The sequence below is a fragment of the Callithrix jacchus genome, chromosome 11, assembly GCF_049354715.1.
Source record: "Callithrix jacchus isolate 240 chromosome 11, calJac240_pri, whole genome shotgun sequence".
Taxonomy (NCBI): Eukaryota; Metazoa; Chordata; class Mammalia; order Primates; family Cebidae; genus Callithrix; species Callithrix jacchus.
The window spans coordinates 77,232,365-77,246,983 of record NC_133512.1 but is presented as its reverse complement, the minus strand read 5'-3'; the positions used below and the strand labels follow the sequence as shown (position 1 = coordinate 77,246,983).

General features: G+C 39.3%; 1 long non-coding RNA gene across 2 annotated transcripts; it reads right to left on the bottom strand.

Annotated features, from left to right (window-relative positions):
• Window positions 1-3,248: 3,248 nt before the first annotated feature.
• Window positions 3,249-11,037, bottom strand: LOC128928493 (uncharacterized). Of its 2 annotated transcripts, none has more exons than XR_013523745.1 (3): window positions 10,854-11,037; window positions 10,006-10,069; window positions 3,249-5,391 (listed from the first exon to the last, which is right to left on the bottom strand). It is a non-coding gene; the product is annotated as an uncharacterized LOC128928493 (long non-coding RNA). The 2 variants fall into 2 exon arrangements; XR_013523746.1 differs by lacking the exon at window positions 10,006-10,069 and adding an exon at window positions 8,303-8,481.
• Window positions 11,038-14,619: the final 3,582 nt, after the last annotated feature.

Below are 14,619 nucleotides of genomic sequence, written 5' to 3'. Positions count from 1 at the left end.
GTTCCCAGTACATTGCAATGATAATTATTAGCAATGATAGAAATACTTAATTCAAAATGAGATTTCCATAGCTTTAGGGGTACATGAAGACATCCCAAGAGCTATGCAGACTCAGAATCAATTTCCAAATTCTCACTCTATATATATTTCTATATTTGTTTGCTCAAAAGTACACCTGAATCAAGCTGCTTCTCCTTATCCACCATTTCTTTTATAGCTCTTTTTCTTCTGTCCTGCAAACAAAGTGACAAATTTTTCATCCAACTCAGATTATAGTGTAGTACCTTGATTGCCCTGGGTATAGAAACCTCTGGAACACCAAGCAGAGGAAGGTCAAACTATGGGTATTTGAGAGAGAGAGAGAGAAAGACTCTCAAAGGAAATACTCTCTGTCAAAGGAAATACTACGAGTATTTTCCTTTAATCAAACCGGCATAAACCAAAGGTGCAGGGCATCGTCTCTTCCCCTGTCTTATGCTTATCTCTCTTAGGGACAAAGCATACCTGAGCAGGTATGCTCACCTGGGTGGGGTGTTTGGACGTCAGGAGTATCATGGAATTAGGCAGAAATGATGGCATTTCCCACCCCCATCTTCACTACTGACAAAGAAGGCATTGTTCCTGAGGGAAGAGACGCTTGAGAATAAATCAGGCTGGGTGCGGTGGCTCACGCCTGTAATCCCAGCACTTTGGGAGGCCAAGGCAGGCGTATCACTTGAGGTCAGGAGTTCAAGATCAGCCTGGCCAACATGGTGAAACCCCATCTCTACTAAAAATACAAAAATTACCTGGGCATGGTGGTGGGCACCAGTAATCCCAGCTACTTGGGAGGCTGAAGTAGGAGAATCGCTTGAACCTGAGAGGTGGAGGTGGAGTTTGCAGTGAGCTGAGATTGCGCCATTGTACTCCAGCCTGGGTTTCAGAGTCTCGCTCTTCGTGAGACTACCTCTCAAAAAGAAAAAAAAGAAAGACAATAAAACAAAGAGAACATCTCTTAGAAATATTGAAGATGGCATTAAGTTATTCATCCAGACGGCAAACTCATGAGAGGTCTCTTTCTATCTTGAAATAGTCAAGATTTGTAAGAAGTTGTACTGGGAAACGCCAATGAACTATGAACCACACTTTCTCTGGAATTTCACCATCTCAGTAATGAAAACAAGTTCAGTGAATACTCTCATTTATCTGCATTTTGCTCTATGTCTCAGTAGTTTAATTTGCATAATTTCAAGGTGAAAAGACCTACAATTTCTTCCAACAAATCAATGCTATATTTTCTAATAAAAGAAACATATTAGAGGTAAGTTAGTATTTTATATTTTATTAAATTTTTACTCAGATTCATAGGAGAAACACTTCCATTAATTTTTGCTAAAAGTTAGCAAAATATGAAATCTATATTTTTTATGAAGGTACAAGTCTTCTGCTCACTATCACTCATGAACCACTTTTCTGTTCATGTATTATTCCTGCCACATAGTTATTAGGTATACAAGTCAGCTTAGATTACCATAACAAAATACCATGCAGCACGTGGCTTAAACAACAGACATTTATTTTCTCATAACTCTGGAGGCTAGAAATCCAAGATTAGGGTGTCAGCATGGTCAAGTTCTGGTGTGGGCTGTCTTCCTGGCTGGCAGTTGGCTGCCTTCCTGTTATATTCTTACATGTGGGGTAGGGGGGGGAGAGAGAGAGAGAGAGAGAGAGAGAGTGAGAGAGCGAGCGCACGGGTGAGAGTGTCTGGTGTCTCATCCTCTTCTTTACAGGGCACCAGTCCTATTGAAGTAGGACCCCAACCTGTGTCCTCATTTAACCTTTATCACCTCTTCACAGGCACTATTTTCAAATATAGTCACATTGAGGGTTAAGCCTTTGAAATATAAATTTTGAGGGGACAAAGCTCAGTCCACAGAATTAGCGTTAAGTAGTTTAACAGGAATATGTTGCAGATTATACTCTAACTAATGTGCTTAACAGTCCTTAATGTGCTTTCCATAATCTTGTTCTGTACTAATTGGTGTCTAAGTTCTTTCTCTTGCTGTCAACTTGCATAAAATATTTAAACTATTCTGTCAAAAGCAGAAATCTATTGGTTCAAAAGCAAATAAATTTTTTTCCCAAAATGTAAATCTAATATGCAATGATCTGAACTTTAGAAAACTGGCTTGATTTAATTAGAATTAATGTATCCCTTTCAGATGTTAATATACTGATTTCACTTCTTTTAAGTGCATTTTCAGTCATATTTGGGAAGAAATTATTAATATATACATGAATATCCCCAAGTGTCTGTCCTTCTGTCATTTCTTTACTCTGCATTTGCAGATATCCTTAAAAAATAAAATTTGGCATTATATATAGGTCTCTGTTCACAGTCAAGGAGAAAAGTCCCCAAATGCACAATTTACAATTTTATGTTTTTGTTTCTAACTCCAGTTTCACCTATTTTAGCTCCATAAGCAAGATACCTGTAAGTAAAAGGCTGGCAGTAAAGTCAACAGCCATGTGGTAAGTCTTGGCCAAGATGTTTTGTGTCATACTTCTTAGAAACTTAAAAACTGAACTCTAATGATCAGGTAACACATTTCTTCTTCCTCCTCCTTTTCTTCTTCCTCTTCTTTCTTCTTTCCTCTTTTTCTTCTTCCTCTCCTCCTCCTCCCTCTTCTTGTTTTTCTTTTTGTAAGTTAGGTAGTTTTCAATTCTTTGCTTTCAGTAAAATTAAAGGAGGACCTAACAGAGTTGTCAACAAATAGGTCAATAGTTTTTGATAATAGATCACTATGTACTTTTTAACTTATAATCAAGAAGGCATTCAAATAACAGTGTGACATTTTCATCAGAAAATGCTCACATTCTCATTATTTAATTGAACACATTTTCTCAGAGCTTATGTTTAAAAAAATAAAAAATAAGGATAGAATTGATGCCAACTTCTGTCTCATTTTAATACTGAGGAAGAGCCACAGGTACATGAACTAATTTAAAGAGATCCATTGATTTAGTTTTATTTTTCAGTAACACTTAACTTACTGTGTTTTATAATTATGTATCAAAATATGCTATATATTTATGTTGCTTTGGTTAGTTGTGTACTAAAAATCATTGTAAAGATAATCCAGAAAACTTCAAAATTTTAAAAAGGAATGATACAGATTTTTTTGGTTGTCAAAAAAGAGCTTGTTGGTGAAGTTTTAAGACTGAGGGTGGGAGAGTAAGTGTCAAATTGCTTTGGTATTTAGAGTCTGTTGGATACAAAGTGTGATATATTTTATTTAAAAATCAATATTTACAGTATGCTAGAAAGTACATACTTTGAAGTTATTCAGATTTATGATGAAAAATCTTAGGTGTTTACTTGAAAATATGCAGAGTGATACATAGATTTTCAAAGTTCCTTTAGGAAGTATGAGAGAAATTAGTTCCAAAGATCACTTACTTAGCTGATCAAATCTTTATAGTTTTAACAGTTGATGGTGACAGACTTCATGGAGAAAAGTGGATAAAAAGAAAGGCATACGTGGGTGTGTTGTTAATATATGGCTCTTGTGACAGAAAAGTAGACCTGGTGAAAAAAAAAAACACATAATTCCCAAGTTTTTAATTTTTTTGGCCAGCACCTTTGAGACATAGCATATCTACTGTTTATGAACTTTGCAAAGTAGGTTTGGAAAGTTGGTTTTTTTGTTTTTGGATGGGCCTAATTATGTTGGAGACCAATAATCTACTGTTATAACTGATTACCACGTGCCTCACACTGTGCTAATTATTAGAGATACAGAGATGAACAAGGAGAGATCCCTCAAAGATTCGACAGGATAGAAGAAAAGGGAAGTCAAACTAGACTAAGTTGGAAGTTAATGATGATGCACTTTAAGTATTTTTCATTTGTATCCCATATTTGACTACACAAAAAGCTTGAGATTGGGTAAAAATCTCCCTCACCAATGCAGGCGGGCATCATCACACCTGTTGAGGAATGGAGCAGGATGGAACAAAATGGTGGAAGGAAGGCAAATTTGCTCTCTCTTTTCTTGAGCTGGGACATCTCTCTTTTCCTGCTCTCTGACAATGGTGCTCTTAGTTCTTGGGCCTTTGGACTTGGACTGAATTGTACCACCAGCTTTCCTAAGTCTCCAGCTTGCAGGCAGCAGATTGAGGGACTTCTCAGCCTCCATAATCGTGGGAGCCAATTACATGTTTTTCTATCTCTGTCTATACCTCCTGCTGATTCTGTTTCTCTGGAGAACCCTCACTAATACAAATGGTTTATGGTATGAGGTTCCCTGAATCCTTGGGGTTTGGATCTTGATGTTTAAAGTTAATGCTCTAAAATTTAAAAGAAAGAAAAAAAGAGAATCCCTTTTTTTTCTGTCAGAATACCACCTGAATGTGCCCAATTTCATCTGATTTAGGAAACTAAGCCCAAATAGGGTTGGGCCTAGTTATCTAGATGGGAGAAAGCCAGGCCCCTGTAGACCATAGTTTCTGCTGTTCATTTACCAAGCTTTCCTCTGTAGTTCATAATCCATAGCTTTTGTTCTGCCTGGATGGTCCTATCCTGATAACCCAGAAAGTGTCTGCTGAATGCTGAATGGTGGGTGAAAAAAAAGGGCAACAGGAATTAGAAAGCATGTGGTTTAATAATTTTTTTAAATTCCCAGCCTTAATTAGGAAATGATGTGTGTTTCTGGAATTTTCATCAAGAGCTCATGGTGTTTCCAGGAAGTTGGCTAACTATGCCTGATATAAAAAAGAAAACTGCAACCTACTCAATTACATTGTAACTTGCCAGGAATTAAGTAATGGTGTTCTTGGAATTGGAGAGTACAATGTGATCAGTGTTTATCTGACACTGTACTGAAGAGTCTGGGCTTAGCTTCCTGAGGAAAGATGGTAAAGTCTCTAGAATGGAGAGCAGCCCATCCAAGGGCCCAGCTTTTGGGGGCATAGAGTTGATGGACTTCATGGGAAAGGCAGGACCCTTCACTCTAACTGCTAGCTGTTTGATAGCAATTCTCAAACTTTAGTATAAATACAAGTCATTTAGGAAGATTGTTTAAAAATGTGGATTCCTAGAAACTCCATACGGATGATCTGATTCATAGGTCTGAGTTGGGGCCTAGGAATTTATATTTTTTACAGACTTCTTCTGCATCATGTTTTGAGACTATTAGACTTCTATTTGGAGAGCCTATGATAAATCTTTAATGATCATTGAAAATACCACCCTTAGATCCAGGCCAGAGGGGCTCCTGCCCTGGGGTCTGTGGTTTATAGGGTCCTGCTCTGACCCTCCCCTGGCCATGATGGTCCCCTGGGATGAGGAGTCTGGAGGGATCAAAGGGATACGCCAAATTTGAGAATGTGAGAAGACTTCTAGACTGTGATCTGGAGAGAGAGCGAGAGAGCGAGAGAGCGAGAGCGAGAGCGAGAGAGAGAGAGAGAGAGAGAGAGAGAGAGATTGATTTTGAAGAATTGGCTCCTGTAATTATAGAGACTGAGAAATCCCACAATCTGCTATGTGCAAGCTGGAGTCCAGGAAAGCCAATGGTGTAATTCAGTCCAAGTCAAAATGCCTGAGAACCGGGGAAGCCAATGGTGTGAATCTCAGTCGAGGGCCAGAGAAGATGTGATGAGATGTCTCTGTGCGAGCAGGCAGGCAGCAAGCAAGTAAGGGCGAATTCCTCCTTCCTTTGCCTTTTGTTCTCTTCAGGCCCTCAGTAGAGTAGATGGTGCCCACTTACACTGGGGCGGACACCAACTTTACCGATCCATGGATTCAAATGCCAATCTCCTCTGGAAACACCCTCACAGCCACACCCAGAAATCAAGTCTAATCCAAGCACCTGTGTCCAGTCAAGTTGCCGTGTACAATTTGCCATCACAGGCTCTGAGCTGGCTCCTGGCTGTGCATGGCTTCTTTCCTGGTCTGACCTCCTGAGGGCATACCCTGCTGGGCGTGTCCTTATGTCTGAGTAGTGGCCAAGGGGCAGCTGTTTGTGGGGGTGTGGATGGAGTTGACTTGTGAGCTGCAGCGTGCGCTAGTGGCCGCAGGAGGCCCGTCATTCATGGAGGGCTGGCTGTGGGAAAAGAAGGAGCATGGGCTACTGGCCAGGAGTTGGCACTCCCTGTGCCACCGCACTCCTACCTTGGGTTTCTGGGTTGTTTGAGGGTATATTTATCAGGTAAGAGAATAGGACCTTTTGTTCAGCAGTTTGTTGGTTTTGATTTGTAACTTCCAAATAACTAGACGTATGGTTTGGGGACCTTCGTCTGTTCTCTTGCTTTGGGCCCCACAGATGTTAGAGGCAGACCAGACCAACATTTCCAGACTAGTAACATCTTAGACTTGATTTCTTCTGAACAAGAATTGCCCTTCAAGCCAGGCCGCAGGAAGGGAAAAGTGGACAAAAGGTAAAGAAAATATGACCTCCAGGGTGGCAGGGCCCAGTGAGGGAAAGCCCGACCTTAGCGTGTCCTTTGCAAGCCCTGTCTGCATCTCAGGTGAAAAGTGAGAGAATGGGAGTGGGGCATAATTCTGTTTTTGCAGAACTGACAGATTTGAGCTATCTTGGGGGACCCAAAATCCAGGTTTTTCTAATTTCATTCTCTCCAGGACTCTAGCCTCTCCAGCATGAGTCAAGTTGTCCTAATTTTTCTTAGAATGAGATAATAGTCTGAAAAAGTGAACACTTTTCTGGCTACCTTTAACATATTTTCAGAAACAATTGCACATAAAAAAGACTTGTTCAATTATTTTATAAGGGGATTAACAAAGGAAACTTTAAAAAATATATTTCACACACACTGGAATGTGTAAAATGTAGTGACATGACAGTCACTACTTCAGGCCATATTCCACATACTTCAATAAAAATATTCCTTAAAACACCTAATTACTTTCCTCTCATTAGATCTGCTATGTACAGTTGTCTAAGTTGTTGACTGTGTGAGAATACTTATCCCAAGAAGTAAATGGGATCTAAAATCCAGTCTACCGTCTCCTTGTCAAGCTGAGTGCTCTGACATGGCCTACATTCACCAGGAGGAAGGATACTTTTTTCTAATCACAAAAGTGACAGTCTTCTTGTCAAATGATACACCTTGCTCATGATCGGGACATGTTTGCTGAGGTTACCCTCAAAATAACAGAGCTGAGGATACTAAAATAATGCCATATATTTTGGAATAGTGAAAACTTTCTAGGGAGATGGTCATCTGGGAATTCGATTACTTGCCCTCTTTCCACCCCTGACTGCAGTGAAGAGAAAGAATGCCTTTCTGGAAAAAAAATTACTGGCTAAAAACCAAACCAAAACTAAACAAAATGCCAAGAAACCCTACAACAACACAGCTGCTATGATTTCTGTGAGTCCCAGAGAAAAGAGGAGTTCACTGCTGCTTCAGCCTGTAAATGCCAGGTCCTGGGACAGAATTAACTAGAGTTAGAAAATAGAGTTAATAAGGTTGAGTGCAGCTGGAGATGGAACATTTACTGCTTTTGATGTACTAACTTGGAGTCAAGGAAGTAATTAGTGCAATATGGATCAGCATTGGTCATGGACTAGAGGAGGACATCCTCTACCCTTGCCCAATCCCAGACTCCCTCTCGGGTCCTGCTGGAAGTCACAGTTCATTATTTGCAAAACCCAATAGTGTCAGCCTTGGCTCCGACTCTTCCAGCACCATCTCATTCTGATGAAAACCTGGCTGTCCCCTGGGAATACTGCCTTCCGATTCTGCCGGTATTCCCCTTGTCCCATGGTGACTGTGGTTTGCTCCTCCAAGTTGTACCATGGGGCCTGGAGGCAGGGTGCGCTTGTTTTTCACTCCTCATTACCACTTCTGCATCATCCTTTCTCTCTTCCCTAAAAATGTCCTGCATTGAATCTCAGGTCATCAGGATATGTGACCTGACTTCTCATTTTGCTGACATCTGTTATCCTGAGGTCATTCCCCCTGGTTCCTTGGTGTTCCTGCCTCACCATTGCATTCCTCTTCCTGTCTTAACTCTGGGCAAGTTCAATGTATACATAGATTGTCCCTCCATTCTCCTGGTCTCTCAGTTCCCTGCTGACCTTCCCTCTCACAGTCTGGTCCTTCCCCTTTCATTCCCATCATTCTGGACCCTGTCATTTCCTGCAGCTGCATGGCCTCCACAGCTGCAAGGCATGCCTCTCACTCTAGGACCCCTGCTTCCTCTCTTCCTAGCATGCTCCCTCAGTCACCCTGTCTGCTAGGGCTGTCAAAGCAAAGTCCCACAAATTAGGTGGCTTAAAGAGTAGAAATGTATTCTCACACAGTTCTGGAGGCTGGAAGTCTGAGATCAAGGTGTTGATGGGGTTCGTACCATGTAGGGGGCTGCCCCAGGATGCTGTCTGGGACTCCGGTGACTTGCTGGCAATCCTTGGGTTGTGGATTCATCACTCCAATTTCTGTCTTTGTGTTCACATGTGTACCTGTCTGTATCCAAATTTCCTATTTTTATGAGGGCACCAATAATTCTGGCTTAGGGCTTCCTCACATCTTAACTAATTAGGATATATCAGCAATGACCCTATTTCCTAGTAAGGTAACATTTTGAGGTACGAGAGGTTAGGACTTCAACATTTAAATTTTTTTGGGGTAGGGAATACAATTTAACCCCTAACATGCTCCATCTTCAGCAATCCTTCCACTGTCATCTTAAATTCATGAACATAAAGCTTTAATGCTGCTTGGCAAACATACTCTCTGATATGGTTTGGCTGTGTCCCCACCCAAATCTCATCTTGAATTGTAGCTCCCATAATCCCCATGTGTTGTGGGAGGGACCTGGTGGTAGGTAATTGAATCATGGGGACAGGTTTTTCCTCTGCTGTTTTTGTGATAGTGAATAAGTCTCATGAGATCTGATGGTTTTTTATAAAGAGCAGTTCCCCTGAACACACTCTCTTGCCTTCTGCCATGTAAGATGTGCAGATGTTCCTCCTTTGCCTTCTGTCGTGATTGTGAGGCCTCCCCAGTCATGTGGAACTGTGAGTCCATTCAGCCTCTTTTTCTTTATAAATCGCCCAATCTCAGATATTTCTTCATAGCAGTATGAGAACGAACTAATACACTCCTCTTTGTCATCAGTTTTTCCTCTCTTGTACTCATCATTACTAACATCATATAAAGATGCTCTTATTTCTTTCATATTAATTATATTAAAAACTTTCTTGACCCCACGTGCACGCATAGCTCTCCCTCTGGCTCTACTATCTCTGCCACTCTTCACTGCACTATTCTGGGGCTGTCTATACTGACTGCCTTCAATTCTTCTCCTCCCATTCCCTTCAGTCCCTTCCAATCAAGCTTTTGCCCCCCGACTACTCTTTTGAAAGTTCTAATCTCAATGTTAACATAGTGTATGGTGTTAGCAAATTTCTTCTTTTTTATCATGGTTATCCTCTATGAAAAACTGAACTTACTCCCATTTATTGCATGTGTTAAATGATAAGGTTTGTCCACAGCTCAGGAAAATAACAACAAGAAGGTTAAATTATAAACACTATATAGATTGGCAGGAAAAATACAGAAGGAAACAATTGTTTGGAAGAAAGTAATCCCTTTATAGTATTGGCCACTCGATAGAGATTCGATTTCTAGCATTTATATTTACACATTTTAACGAATTACTTTGCCCACTTGGAGCACATGGATGTGTTCATATCAACCACTCTCTGTCCTTCCATGTTCTCCCTGTATGGCAGTCTTGATTTCTGGCAATTTGGAATCCCAAGCCCTGTCTGGGATTATTACCCAGCCCCTAGGTCAGCCCTCTCTAGGGATCCAGGGTGGAGGGGGGAGGGAGAGGAGGTGGTGGTGGTAAAGAGGGTGGGAGCAGGAGGATTTAGTGGAACAAAGGATGAGAGAAAATAAGAAAGAAGAAAAAGCAGCAGATCCAGGCAACACATGCTGTAGTCATAAAAATGGTTTTCTGTACTGTCTGTTGCAATTAAAATTTTAAAACATGCTTACCTTTTTTTTTTTTTTAAATGAGCAAACTCCTTCAAAGGAGGTGGATTGTATAGTTTCTGGCATGCTACAGGGAAGAAAAAGTCCATCTCAATACTTTATAGGCATGCTTTGAATTCAGAACTTTACAATTCTTCAGAAACAACTAATGAAAAAAGGAGCATGTTGGGATGACTGTGAGTCACGTCCCCACCCTATGATTCACTAAGTCACAAATGCTGGGCATGTGGTCAGGGGAGAAGGACTTTTGATTTTGAGGATTCATGAGCTGATTCAGTTCTGTCTTTATGTTTTGATACTATCTATTCGAGTCTGAGCTTTGAAGTGTTTTGGCTCCATAAAGCAGCATCAAGGTAAGGGATCAAAGGATGGAAAAAGCCAGGATGAGTGAGGGTTTGTTAGCTAAAAGCATCCAGTTCTTGCATAATGTCAGAAAGCAAGGTTAGACAGCTACTGACAGCATGGATGCTGAAGAAAGCAGAACTGTTTTCAAATCCGGATAACGCCAGTTGCTTGCTTTCCTATGAGTACTCTTAACTGAAATATTTACAGTGGCTCAAGAATGACAGCAAAATAAATATCCTTGAGCTCCCCACTGGTTTAAATCCCTCCAAAAAAAACCTTGTCACTGATATTTGTTAAAATTCATCCAAAGAAACATTGATGAATGCTATGTATTTAGAAAACATTGTATAAAATATACAAATAAATAAGCCATACAGTAATTGGTCTCTTAAATTATTATAAGGAGGTAAAATTTTCTATCATCTTAATTTCTACCTGTTAGAGGCGTTTGAACCAGAGCAATTCCATCTTGATTAGGGGGTGGGTAAAATAAGGCTGAGACCTACTGGGCTGCATTCCCAGGAGGTTAAGGCATTCTTAGAGACAGGATGAGATAGGAGGTTGGCACAAGATACCAGTCATGAAGACCTTGCCGATGAAACAGCATGTGTAAAGAAGCTGTCCAAAACCTACCAAAACCAAGATGGCAATGAAAGTGACCTCTGGTTGTCGCACTGCTCATTATACGCTAATTATATATACATTAGCATACTAAAGACACTCCCACCAGTGCCATACAGTTCACAAATACCATGGCAACATAAGGAAGTTACCCTATATGGTCTAAGAAGGCAGGGGGAAACCTCAGCTCCAGGAATTGCCCACCCTCTTCCTGGAAACTCATGAATAGTCAACCCCTTGTTTAGCATATAATCAAGAAGTAACAGTAAGAACAATCAGCCAAGCAACCCACACTGCTGTTCTGCCTATGGAGTAGACATTCTTGATTCCTTTACTTTCCTGACAAACTTTATTTCACTTTACTGTATGGACTTGCCCCAAATTCTTTCTTGCATGAGGTCCAAGAACCCTCTCTTGGAATCTAAATTGGGACCCCTTTCCAATAAAAACATTTAACTTTGCTACTAGGTCATGACATTCTGGAAGGTTTCTTTGGAACAATGTCCTAGTTGGAGCCCCCAGTTTGATAGTTGAGTATCCTTAATCAAAAACATCTGAAACCTGAAATGCTCCAAAATTTGGAATTCTTGAGTGCCAAAGAAAATGCTCATTGGAGCATTTCAGATTTTGGATTTTTAATTTAGGAATGTTCAACCAGTAAGTGTAATGCAAATAGTCCAAAACTGGAAAAAAATCAAAATTGGAAACACTTCTCATCCCACGCATTTCAGATAAGGGATACACACTTTGTAAAACTTGAATATTCTTGTTAGTAGAGTGTTTGATGTAATGAATGAGATGAATGTACCTTTTTTTGGTTTGTTTTTCTGTTTTCAGAAACTAAATGTTCAGAAATTATTAGCATACAATTACACAGATGTTAAATACTAATTGGATTGCAACACTGATTTTATTTTCATTTACCTACGACATTATTTCATATCATTACTCGCAAGAAGCCTACCTTTTTGCTTGGTAGTGAGTGCAAAGTAGCTGGAAGAAATGGAGATATCTGAGAAACTACCAGCTGGTAACCAGTATATACACTTGAGACACATCTATGTATTTTTCAGATTGGAACTGTGAGTGACTATAGGTGCCAAAACAGGAAATTTGGTGTTAAATCCCTCATAAGTATCTTGTGTGATAGCATATTTTAGGATTGCTGAATTCATGGGGAGAAAAAGCATACTGCTAAACCAAAATGCATGAGTACAGTTGAAAAGTTAAAAAGCTATATTCCTGTTTTTGAAATTTTACCCCAAATTTTGACAACAACAACAAAACTGCTTGGTTAAGTTTATTAGATTAAAAATATTGCTAAAATCAGGCTAAATATGCATGCAAAGTTCCTTCTGATACGATCTGGCCGAAAAACAGTAAAAATCAATAGATTATAAACTAAATCATGCCTTGAGCTGTGAAAGAGGAAAGGACCATCACAAGTAAACTGATAGGCACGAGGTCTCAATAGGCAATGACTTACATATGTTAAAATATGGAAGAAACATTATAGATAATTGGAGTTCAGGCCCTTCACAAACATTAGAAACCAAGAGATTGAGGTGCAAAGGGATTGCTTGACTTGCCCAAGGTCCCATGACTTGTTAGTGGCAGAGCCAGACTGGAATTTTACCCTGGATTTCAGGAAAGAACAACTTTATTATACTATGGCAGGCCAGCACCAAAATTCCAGGGCTGCTTTTGCAAGTATTAGGTTTAACCATGGTTCTTAATTACTAGCTGGTAGGGAATTTGCACAGAACCATTTAGATATAGATCAAAATCACATAATTAAATGTTTCACAAGTGGTGAATTATATATATACATATAATTACATATATGTGTACATATATATACATATATGTGTATACATATGAATGAGAGAATTAAATTTACTTAAAAATATATTTAATTATTTTAAAAAAAAGCCTTGAGATCATCTATTGAGATGATCAGTACTGGGAAAACAGTGATGTCATAAAAAGGTGACCAGATGTCTGCAGGAACTGACCTCCCATCTTGCCCTGCCATGCATTAGCTGTGGAATTGCTTCATTTTCCAGTCAGTAAAATAGGGATGTTGACAATTGCTCTACCTCCAAGGAACACTCTGAGGTTAAATAAAGTAGAATAAGTGGAGTGTTCTGAGGGTTTCATAGAATTAGGCATTAGACCACAACTTGTTTAACTTATGGTGCTGATGACGACAAGTTTTCTCATAGTTATGAGTCAGTGATTCTCAGGAATTCCTTTTCATACCACTTAACCTTTAAAATGTTTGCTTTATTTAACCTTAGATTTAAAAGACAGAGAAATCACTTAGAAATTTCTTCTCTCAATTTAAGTACCCCCTCTTAAAAATGCTGATAAAGAACTTATTCCTATACAAGGTGGTTTATTCCATGGCAGGAAAGGCACAACATAGAAAAATGTTCATGTTATTGAACAAAAATTTATCTCAGTGTAATTTTTTTGTCATTCATTTTTATTATTTTTATTTTTCCATAGGTTATTGGAGTACAGGTAGTGTGTGGTTGCATGAGTACGTTCTTTAGTGGTGATTTGTGAGATTTTGGTATGCCCATCAACCAAGCAGTATACACTGCACCCTATTTGTAGTCTTTTATCTCTCACCTCCCTCCCACCCTTTCTTCCAAGTCCCCAAAGTCCATTGTGTCATTCTTAGGCCTTCATTTTCCTATAGGTTAGCTCCTACATATCAATGAGAACATATGATGTTTGATTTTCCATTCCTGAGTTACTTAACTTAGAATAATAGTTTCCAATCTCACCTAGGTCACTGCGAATGTTGTTAATTCATTCCTTTTTAGGCTGAGTAGTATTCCATCATACATGTATGATGGAAGCCATCATACATATATGTGTTGTGTGTGTGTGTGTGTGTGTGTGTATGTATATATATATATATATATATATATATATATATATATACACACATATCTCACGGTTCTTTATCTACTTGTTGACTGATTTGCATTTGGGTTGGTTCCATGATTTTGCAATTGTGAATTGTGCTGCTATAAACATGGCTGTGCAAAAGTATCTTTTTCGTATAATGACTTCTTTCCCTCTGGGTATACACCCAATAGTGGGATTGCTGGATCAAATGGCAGTTCCACTTTTAGTTCTTTGAGGAATCTCCACATTGTTTTGCACTGTGGTTGTACTAGTTTACATTCCCACCAGCAGTGTAGAAGTGTCCCCTGATCACCACATTCATGCTAACATCTACTGTTTTCTGATTTTTTTGATTATGGCCATTCTTGCAGGAGTAAGGTGGTATCATATTGTAGTTTTGATTTGCATTTCCCTGATCATTAGTGATGTTGAGCATTTTTTCATATGCTTGTTGACAATTTGCGTATCTTCTTTTGAGAATTGTCTATTCGTGTCCTTAGCCTACTTTGTGATGGGATTGTTTGTTTTTTTCCTGTTGATTTGTTTGAGTTTGTTGTAGATTCTAGATATTAGTCTTTTGTCAGATGTATACATTATGAAGATTTTCACCCACTCTGTGGTTGTCTATTTACTCTGCTCACTCTTCCTTTTTGCCATGCAAAAGCTCTTTAGTTAAATTAAGTCCCAGCTATTTATCTTCATTTTTATTGGATTTGCTTTTGGGTTCTT